The sequence below is a fragment of the Lolium perenne genome, chromosome 5 (assembly GCF_019359855.2).
Source record: "Lolium perenne isolate Kyuss_39 chromosome 5, Kyuss_2.0, whole genome shotgun sequence".
NCBI lineage: Eukaryota > Viridiplantae > Streptophyta > Magnoliopsida > Poales > Poaceae > Lolium > Lolium perenne.
In genome coordinates this window covers 93,939,143-93,950,407 of record NC_067248.2, presented here as the reverse complement: position 1 = coordinate 93,950,407, position 11,265 = coordinate 93,939,143, and positions in this window count along the sequence as shown.

Here is an 11,265-nt window from a genome sequence, read left to right as displayed (position 1 = left end):
CAAAGAACAAGCTTGCATAGTTACAACATCACAATCCACAAAATCAGAATATGTACCAATCGTAAAATGCACACGTGTAGTTCTCGTTACCTTGAGCTTCCGAGAGCTCTCAAACCATTGAATGTAATATGGATGTGTGCGCTGTCTTGTAGGAAGAGAAAGCTTCTCCACCATGTCAACGCTAGCCAGATTATTGCAGCTCCCTCCATCAATGATGATCCTTATAGCTCGCTCTTTGACAACGCCTCTTGTTTGGAACAGATTGTGGCGTTGATCATGCTCAGCTTTGCTCAATTGCACGCTCAACACACGTTGTGCAACTAAGCTCCTATACTGATCAGCAGTGTCAGCTTCCATTACCTCCATCTCTCTCTCAGAATCAGAATTAGCACCATCACGTGCAGCAATAAGGGCCAATGTATCTTCATCAAAGTCACTTGCAGAATCATATTCGCCATCTTCACGCACCAACATCACATGCTTGGTTCTGCATTCTCTCTCTATGTGTCCAAAACCCAAGCATTTGCGACATTGTATGTCGCGCGTCTTCCCCGTGGAGGCCATCGAAGATGAACTCCGAGGAGGACCAGCAGATGGTGGTGAAGTAGCAGCCGGTGGTGCTCGGGATGCAGGCGCGGTGTACTTGGAGGTAGAAGATGCTGGTGTAGCCCCACGAGATTGTGGTGCTGATTGTCGCGTAGTCCATGACGATGTACGACCTGCAGAAACATTAGCTTTTCTCCATGGTGGTTGACGATCCTGCACTTCACGTTCAGCTTTGCAAGCAAGATGAAACAAGCGAGTAATAGTGTTGTACTCCTTATAATCTAAAATATGCTGAATCTCTTTATTCAAACCACCGAAGAAACGTGCAAGCATAGCCTCATTATCCTCTACAATACCACAGCGAATCATGCCAGTTTGCAATTCTTGATAATAGTCTTCTACAGAATTTTTTCCTTGTTCTAAGCGAGACAATTTCTTTAGCAAATCACGTTGATAATGTGGAGGAACAAAACGAGTACGCATAGCAAGTTTTAAACCAACCCAAGTAGTAGGAATATTAGCATGGTGTACTCTACAATGCTCAGACCACCAAATAGATGCAAAATCTGTGAACTCATAAGTAGCAGCACTAACGCGCAAATGATCAGGATAGCGTAAACATGCAAAGCGTTGCTCTACTTCCAATTCCCATGTAAGATATGCATCAAGATTATATCTACCCTCAAATGGCGGAATATTCAATTTAAGTTTAGCAACATGATCATCATCATTACGTACCGGGCGTGGAGGTGGGCGAGCGTTGCGGTTCAGTTGTCGTGGACGACCAGGTGCAGGTTGTTGGACCTACTCGTCATCCAGCACGTTATCATCTACTTGCTCATCCTCGTTCCCTCCATAGTCCTCGTATCCTTCATCAGAAGGCGCGTCATGTGCGGCTGCTGCAGCAGGAGTGGTACCCGCCGGAACGTCCGCACGAGGAACGCGGCGTGCGCGGCGTTGCACGTTGGCGCGAGGCGGCGGTAATCGAGTCAACAACTCCTGGAACTTGGCGTCGAGCTTGGAGTTGAAGGCTGCCTCGAGGCCATCGATCTTGTCCAGCGCGTCGGTGAGTTTGGCGTCAACATCACCGAGGCGCCCATCCACGTCGGTTGCATGCCCGCCCAAAAGGTGGAGGCAGTGAGCATGCATCTCTGCATTCGTCATCGTATCCGGGTCAACGTTCGCCGACTCTGTGCCTGTCATGGTTAGTACAGAAAAAGCACAAATGTATATGCCTACAAACTACGGAATATGGTGGTTCACGCGCAATTCGTCAAGCAAAATACAAAGCTCTTACAAGTCCTTACCAAACAGGAGGAAGGCGATGTAACAACCAGCAAGGAATCATCGTCTCCAAGGATTGCCAAAGCGATTACCTGGGGTCGACACCAAGCACGTGGAGACAATATGTGGAGCTGTAGGAAGGCTAATATGGTAGCAAACAGCAAATGTCAAAACAGCAATGCAATATTGAAAGTATGCTCAACCACGGTACTGTGCTGGTCCTAGGCTAGACCGTACTAGAGACGCGAGCCTAGAACACAAACGAGGTCACGGCGCGGCACACAAGCAACGAGCAGCGATGAAGTGATATATGGTGGCGGTTGGCTCCCACAAGCACAAAGGAATAGCTCAAAAGCAAGATATAAGTGAAGAACACAGGAATTTTCGGGTAGTAAACTTAAAGGTCAAAAATCTCAACCTTCCCGATGTTTTTTGGCAATTCTGAGAGCTCGGAAAAGCGCACAATGGCGAAGCAGTTGTGGCTGGATAGAACTTTTTCTCCCGGTCGTTTTGAGTGGTCAAACGTTGAAAACGGAGTTCGTATGCAAAAGTTATGGCCGGTCAAAGTTTGCTGTCCAAAACAGCCTAATTCGGACTAAAAACGTCCTGACTAGTGGAAATCGTGGTCAACCCGACTAGGATGCGGATTTGACTTTTTTTTTTTTTTGCTCTTCTTCTCACAAACGGAAGGCGGCGATTATCTGGACACGACTATGGCGGAAATATATGACAGGTGTATATGGCAGTGATGGAAGTATATGGTAGGTGTATATGATTGTGGCGGAAACGATCTGGTGGGTGTATATGGCAGCGGCGGAAGTATATGGTGGTGATGATCTGCGAGCGATGCGAGTATGCGGCGACGGCGTAACTACTATGACCAGAACTCGAAACTCTAAAGGAACTAGACGCTAAGACCAGCAACTCGACACGAAGATGCAAACACAAATTCAATTATGCAAAACGGAAACGACAATGCAATGCGTGGCAGGGTGTTTATGGGACGATGATCTAAAAACCCTAACAGTATTTTTGGCTTTTTCTTGGTTTATAGGGATGATGGCAGATGCAATCTACACTACGAAAACTGTAAAATCTCACCGAGCAACCTGAAATCTGATACCACTTGATAGGGCAAAGGTGTCCGATCTTTCGATGAGATGAAGATAGATCGATTTGTTGGTGGAGTTCGTGCTTGACGATCCGACTACACGTGCAAAGCTCGTGCGCCAATGCAATCGCTAGGACAATCTCCGGGAGTTACTGATCTTGCGGGAGCACGATCAGCCTGACCAGCAAGGGTCTTAATTCCTGCCTGAAATCGAGAACAAGCAAGAACTAAAGATGCAATCAGAATATTGCGGATAAAGATGAAAGCTTGATTGATAATGGTGGGATTCCGAATAGTCGGTCTTGTTCTGGGCGTTGGCCTCAAAAGAAGTACACGTAGTTGCAGCAATTGGCTAACTTTTAGTCTAATCAAAATCTGAGTCTAAACGTGACGGCTATGGGGGTATTTAAAGGAGGAAAAGGTGGGGTTTCGGCCAGCCATGCATATGGTGGCCGAACCAAACCCTAGAAGGCCTTTCCCCCTTCAATACGGACTCTAAAAAGTGGCTGACTTAAATCCTGCGAAAATTACATGGGCCTGGCCCAAAACTAATGGTGTCGCAGCACCATGGACTCATGTGGACGAAATTATGAAGTGGAGAACTCTATATTTCGTCCATGTCTTCATCTCCAATTATGGTGGCTTCAAAGTTCTGAAATCTCCACTCGCAGCGTCTTCTTCAATGCTCACATGTTTGCTGCCATCTCCTCCATGTATGATCATGCTCCAATGCTTGTCCCTCTCATCCATGCTAGATCCATCATTCCTAAGAGTAACAAACACATCTGATTTAGGCAGCATCATATTCTCATCTATGTGAGGAATAGTTCCAAGAAACGAAAGTACCTGATAGTTAAGTTGTTTAGCACGAGCTCGAGTGATTGGTCCTTGAATTTGTGTGGCTGTAGGTACAGCGGTTGTATCAATAGATGGGATGTCCTCATCACATTCAAATCCGTGAAGATCGGGCACATCCCCGGTGATGTGGTCTGAGACCCCGATTGTGGCCCGATCTCGCGAATGACCCAAGGAATCAAGGGGGAAAGAGGAGGAGAGGCAGAAGAACACTAAGAACACGAAGAACACACGAAGATCCACACACACCAACCCGATACAATCGATGCTTACCCTCACGGCTCGATGGACCGTGCCAATAGAATCCGCCCGGAAGAGACTCGAGGTAGAATTCCGAGAGGAGAGACCGGTGGGAAGGACGAATCAAGGAGTGGGAGAGAGAGTGCAAAACACTAGAATCTCACACTACCAAATCCATACATCCACAAGGGTTACCTTGATTACAGAGGGATGATACCCAAGGGAGACTAAGCTCAAAGTTAGGTTTGAGTTCTAAACAAGTCTAAGGGGAAAAAGGGGTGTCCAAGGTGCTTATATAGCGGTACAAGGCGACACGGGCCGAAAAGGCACAAAGGAAAACGTTTCGGGCCGAAAAGTAGTCTTCAGTCGTGCAGGCCGGTCAGGAGTCCGGTTGGACCGGACCTGGGACCGGGTCGTCCGGTCGGTGACCGGATCCTGGACCGGGCAGTAACCGGGCGAGGTCCTGAAGCCCCGGGAAGTCGTCCGGATGGCACCGGTTGGTGGCCCGGTTGGGGACCGGGTGGCCCGGTCAGGCGTCCGGTCGACCGGATTCTGAGCCGGGTGGCCCGGTCAGGCGTCCGGTCAGACCGGATTCTGGACCGGCCGCTCATCGTCGCTTCCTTGCGTTCTTGGGGCGACTTCGGGTCCAGCTCCATGTTCATCTTCTCGATCAGCTGCTCCTCTCCTTCCCTTGACCATGACGTACTGTCCTCTCCGTGGTCTTGATGCTCCACGTACCTAATGACACAAAGGGTTTCGGCATGAGGTAGCATTCCATCCAATGGGGTATCTAGGTCGAGGGAAGTGAGGAGCGAGTTCACCTTGTCGTGTAGAGCTTTAACTCGAGCCCTTGTCATTGGTCCGCTTGGGGGACTTGTTGGTCTTGGTGGGGAGGTGTCCGAAGGCCACCCCGCATCATCTCCCCCCCCTTGGGAGAGAGTCGTCCTCGACTCTTGTTCCTCCTCATCTCCATGATAGGGTGAGAGATCCGAGATGTTGAAAGTGTTGCTCACCAAGTACTTGGATGTTGGTATGTCGATGACGTAGGCGTTGTTGTTGATGCGCTTGAGGACCTTGAAAGGACCATCTCCTCTTGGCTTGAGCTTGGAGTTGCGTTCTTGCGGAAACCTTTCTTTCCTTAGGTGGATCCAAACGAGGTCTCCTTCTTCAAACACGCGTTCCTTTTTCTTGGAGTTTAGGCGGTTAGCTTGGCGAAGTACATGCTCTTGTATGGTTGCTCTTGTCTCTTCATGTAGTTTCTTCATGGCGGTGGTGCGCTCGTCGAAGTCCATGTTCGTTCTTTCATGAAGAGGTAGTGGGAGGATGTCGAGTGCCGTTGGAGGTTCGAATCCGTAGACGACCATGAAGGGACTCCTTGCGGTTGTGGAGTGCTTGGCTCGATTGTAGGCGAACTCCGCGTGGGGTAGGCAATCTTCCCATGACTTCAAATTTGTCTTCACAAGTGTGCGGAGGAGTGTGGAGAGGCTTCGATTGACCACTTCGGTTTGTCCATCGGTTTGCGGGTGCGAGGACGATGAGAACAAGAGCTTCACTCCAAACTTCGCCATGAGCGACTTCCATAGGTAACTCATGAACTTGACGTCTCGATCCGACACAATGCTTGCCGGTATTCCGTGTAGGCGAACCACTTCCCTGAAAAACAACGAAGCAATGTGTGAAGCATCATCGCTCTTATGACATGGTATGAAATGAGCCATTTTAGAGAACCTATCCACTACCACAAATATTGAGTCATGACCATGTTTTGTGCGTGGTAAGCCAAGTGCAAAGTCCATGCTTATGTCCGACCAAGGTGCATATGGAATGGGTAAAGGTATGTAAAGACCATGGGGATTGGAAGTAGACTTAGCTTGTAAGCATGTTGTACACCGGCGGCAAAGGCGTTCCACGTCGCGGTACATTCTTTGCCAATAGTAGTGGGTTGAGAGCATGGCATATGTCTTCTCTCGTCCAAAGTGACCCATGAGACCACCTCCATGTGACTCTTGCAAAAGCAACTTACGAAGAGAAGACTCGGGAATGCAAATCTTGTTAGCTTTAAACAAGTAGCCATCATGCAAATAGAAATCATCAAATCCGTGGTCAACGGAACACTTGGCAAAGATTGGACCAAAGAAAGCGTCGGAAGGGTAAAGTTCTTTGATCTCCTCAAGACCCAAAATGTGAAACTCCAAGCGGGTGAGTAGAAGAGTAATCTTGCGGGAAAGTGCATCCGCAACCACATTTTCCTTGCCCTTTTTGTATTTGATTACATAAGGGAAGGACTCTATGAACTCAACCCACTTAGCATGTCTCTTGTTCAAATTGTGTTGACTTTTCAAATACTTCAAGGACTCATGATCCGAGTGGATGACAAACTCTTTTGGCCAAAGGTAATGTTGCCAAACTTCAAGAACACGAACCAAAGCATAAAGCTCCTTGTCATATATAGGATAGTTGAGGCGTGCGCCATCCAACTTCTCGCTATAGTATGCCACGGGTTTTCCATTTTGCATGAGAACACCACCGATTCCAAGGCCACTCGCATCGCATTCTATCTCAAATGTTTTGGCAAAATCGGGAAGAGCAAGTAGTGGTGCCTCGGTGAGTCTCTTTTTCAATTCATCAAACGCTTTTTGTTGTGCTTTGCCCCAAACGAACGGAACATTCTTTTTTGTAAGCTCGTTTAAAGGGCAAGCAATGGTGCTGAAATCTTTCACAAAGCGGCGGTAAAATCCGGCAAGTCCATGGAAGCTTCGAACTTGGCCAACATTTGTGGGAGTGGGCCAATTGTGTATGGCCTCAACTTTGGAAGAATCAACTTCAATCCCGTTGGCGGAAACCACAAAACCAAGAAAAACCAATTTGTTTTGAGCGAAATGGCATTTTGGAAGGTTGGCAAAGAGCTTCTCGTGGCGCAAGATGCATAAGACTTCTCTCACATGTTGTACATGGTCCTCGAGATTTTTGCTATAGATGAGGATATCATCAAAGTAAACAACCACGCTCTTGCCAATGAGAGGTCGCAAAATGTGATTCATAAGACGCATGAAAGTGGAAGGAGCATTGGAAAGACCAAATGGCATGACGAGCCATTCATAGAGACCAAGCTTGGTCTTGAATGCCGTCTTCCATTCATCACCAATTGCCATGCGAATTTGGTGGTAGCCACTACGCAAATCAATCTTAGAGAAAATGGTGGCACCACTAAATTCATCAATCATGTCATCTAAACGCGGAATGGGATGTCGATAACGGACGGTAATGGCATTGATAGGGCGGCAATCCATACACATCCGTTGCGTCTCATCCGGTTTAGGCACAAGAATGACGGGAACGGCACAAGGGCTAAGGCTTTCTCGGACATACCCTTTAGCGAGGAGGTCTTGTATTTGTCGTTGTATCTCCTTGGTATCTTTGGGGTTGGTGCGGTAGGCGGCGCGGTTTGGTAGGGGAGTGCCGGGTATGAGGTCGATGCGATGCTCGATGCCCCGAAGCGGTGGTAGTCCATGAGGTAGCTCGTCGGGGAAGACGTCTTGGAACTCCTTCAAAAGAGACAACAAAGACGAAGGAATGTTGGTTAAGTCGTTAGTCTCCGACGAGAGGCCCTTGCAAATGAGCACGTAGTGTATGGTGGTGGATGGGTTGTCTTTCACTTCTCTCCACTCGCTTTTGGTGGTTAGGAGGACACTCTTACTCTCACTCATATGTGGGTGGTGGCGCTCACTCTCTTTTTGGTGGGTAGCTCCCTCTCCTCTCAACTCACTATGGTGGATGTGGTGTTGTGCCCTCGCTAAAACCTTCGCATTGTCGGCGATGATTTGGCTAGGAGTCATTGGGCGAAGCTCGAACTTCTTGTCCTTGACCTTGAAGGTGTATGCATTGGAGAAACCATCATGTATGGCCTTCTTGTCAAATTGCCATGGGCGGCCAAGCAACATGTGGCACACGGTCATAGGCACCACGTCACACTCGACGGTGTCTTCATAGGGTCCTATCTTGAAGTTGACGGTGACGGTGTGTTGAATCTTGACATTGCCCTTGTCACTCAACCATTGGACATGGTATGGATGAGGATGCTTGCGAAGCGTGAGGTTGAGTTTCTCACATAGCTCGGTGCTTGCCAAGTTGTGGCAACTCCCACCATCGATGATGACCTTGATTGACTTGCCACCAATGCCGGCACGCGTTTGGAAGATGTTGCATCTTTGGTCTTCCATAGCTTGGGGTTGAGTGGTGAGCACTCGAGTGACCACAAGAGAAGGGCTTGGATCATGTGTGCATAAGAGAGGGTCTTCTCCACTTTCTTCATCATAGTCTTCCTCATTAGCAACGGCGGCTTGCACTAGGGCTTCATATTCACCTTCACTTAGAGTCTCTATGTCACCATTCTCCATAGTGATCATGACCTTGGTGTTCTTGCACTCAAAGGACTTGTGGCCTTGGGTACCACACTTGAAGCAAGTGACATTGGAGGGTCCCGTAGAGGCCTTAGAGGAGGCGGTGGAGGATACCGTTTGCTTCATGCGACTTTGTATGGAAGGTTGCTTGGAAGGTGTAGAGGATGCGGTTGGCTTGACACTTGTTGTAGGAGTTGATGTGGCAAGCTTGGAGGCGAAGTATTGCTTGGACTTCGAGTACTTGATGTCCTCATTCACTTGACGCTCGGCCTTAGAAGCTTGGTGAACCAACTCAACCATGTTGGAGTATTGTTGGAACTCCACAATCCTCTTGATTGGGTAGTTGAGGCCATTGAAGAACCTAGCGATGGTTTGGTTCTCGGATTCTTGGATGTTTGCTCGCATCATGGTTAACTCCATCTCCTTGAAGAATTCCTCAACGGTCTTGGTGCCTTGCTTCAACTTTTGGAGCTTGTTGAAGAGATCGGTCTTGTAGTGTTTAGGGACAAAGCGAGCTTCCATCTCCTCCTTCATGTCTTCCCAAGTATCAATCGGAGGATCACCCTTTTCTTCCCTAAGAGTGACAACTTGTTCCCACCAAGTGTTGGCATAATCTTCAAACTCGAGGGAGGCCATGGCTACTTTCTTGGCACCGGAGTAGTTATGGATGCGGAAGATCTTGTCAACCTTGAGTGCCCATGAGAGGTAGGCCTCGGCGTCGTCTTCACCCTTGAACTTGGGCATGTTGAACTTGAGTTTCCCATACATGTTCTCTTCATCTTCCAAGTTGCGGCAGCGAGGACGGATGCCTTCATCCCTTGCGGCTTGAGGCGGTAGAGGAGGTCTTCCACGACCAACCATAGCATTGGGTTGGCGTTGGAGGTGAACACTAGCTTCACTTGGCTCATGTTGAGGATGTTGTTGCGGGTCTTGGCGAGGTTGTTGGCGTTGCCCAATGTTGGCTCTCTCATCTTGATCATGTTGAGGTTGTCCTCGGCCCCTTTGGTCATGGCGAGGATGGTTCCGGAGGTCACGCCTTGGTGGATCTTGATGACCTTGGTCTTGAGCATCCACATGGGCTTGACGATGAGGTGCCGGGTCCATGTTGTGGAGGACGTTGTCTTGGGGTTGGTCGTCATGCCCATGGTGGGCATGGCGAGCCGCTTGATGACGATCTTGGTGAAGAGCTTGTTCTTGTTGCGGACGTTCATGAGGACGAGCATGGCGATGGAACTCTCCGCGCCTTGAGTTGGAGCGAGAATCATCATGACGAGCGTGCGGTCGACGAGAGCGATGATGATCTCCATGCCTTGAGTCGGAGCTTGAGGACGAATGGCGATCATGGGAGTAGTCATCATGTGATGATGTCGATGACGATGAGGAAGTAGAGCGATGTCGATGTCGACGACCCATGTTGTTGATGGCGCGCTCGAGGCTATCCATGCGCCGCTCCATGTTTGCATCATTGGCCGTCACTTGGTCATGCAAGTTGTCCGTAGCTTCTCGAAGAAGGGTCATATCTTGGTTCACTTGGCCGAAGTTGTGGGCCACTTCTTCATATTGTTCATCGATGCGTGTCTCGAACAAGTTGAGTTGGTCCTTGAACTCTTGGCGTTGCACCCATAGGTTGTGTTGGGTGGCCAACCTCTCGGAGGGGCGTAGGACCTCATCCTCCTTTGCTTGGTCTCCTTGCCTATCCATGATCACAAGACAAGAACTATGTTGTGGATGTTAGTGGAAGGAGACTACCTCTCACTCTTACCGTGGTAAGATAGTATTGAGGCAATCAACCAAGCCGAAAGTAAGACCAATTGTATCGGGACACACACAAAGTCACACGCAAAAGCTAGCAAATATGGTGTTAGGAATGGATGGTGGAAAGCCAAAAGACGAAATCCAAAATCGAGTATGTTGTTAAGAGTGGGTAAGGTCCAAAAATCCAAGTGTCAAAGTGGCGATCACTATAAACACGGAAAAATGTGGAACTCACACACGGGATGAGCGGGGTTAGTGCAACCAAGGAACGAGCGGAAAAAGGAAAAACCCAAAACAAGGGTGCTCAATGTCACACTAACGCAAGAAGAGATCGAAGCTAGGTTGCATAGAGTAGAAACACCAAGATTCGCACGAGGTCTCTCTTCTCTATCTCTCTTGCTTGCTTAAAAGCTTTTCACTCTTTTTGTATCGGTGGCACTTTGCACTTTGCACTTTGTTTTTTTTTTTTCACTAGCACACTATGCTCTTACTCTTTTGCTTTGCCACTCACGAGCTCCACTTATGAGCTTTACTCACACAACGTACACCCTTACGGTCGGGACCTCGTGCGATGTTTCGCAACACTCGAAAGCTTCGCTCGTGGGATAGATCGCAAAAAGAAGAGGGCTACAAGGGTTACTGCAAGTTATACCTGCGATGGTGGAGATGATGGTGGTGGTGGTGGTCGGCGGTGGTGTTAGTCGATGTCGAAGACGAGGAGCCGGTCGGTGGTCCGGTTGGACCGGAGTTGGCGCCGGCGTGTCCGGTCTGGGGGCCGGTCGGACCGGTCTCTGGGCCGGCTGTCCGGTTTGCGGCCGGTTGGCCGGGTTCTGCGCCGGATGGTCCGGTCTGGGGGCCGGTTGACCGGGTTCGAAACCGGGTTCGTCGATTTGGAGCTTTCTCTCTCCTGTTCTTCCCCAAACCAAAACCAAATCGGCCAAAACGAAGGGAAACGATGGAATTGGAGGCTAAAAGTTGGGGAAATAGTAGATCAAGCACAACAACACCAGATCCACGGAGCAAAACCACTCAAAACTCAACCAAATCACAGATCTGTCCAAAGGCAATTTAGGG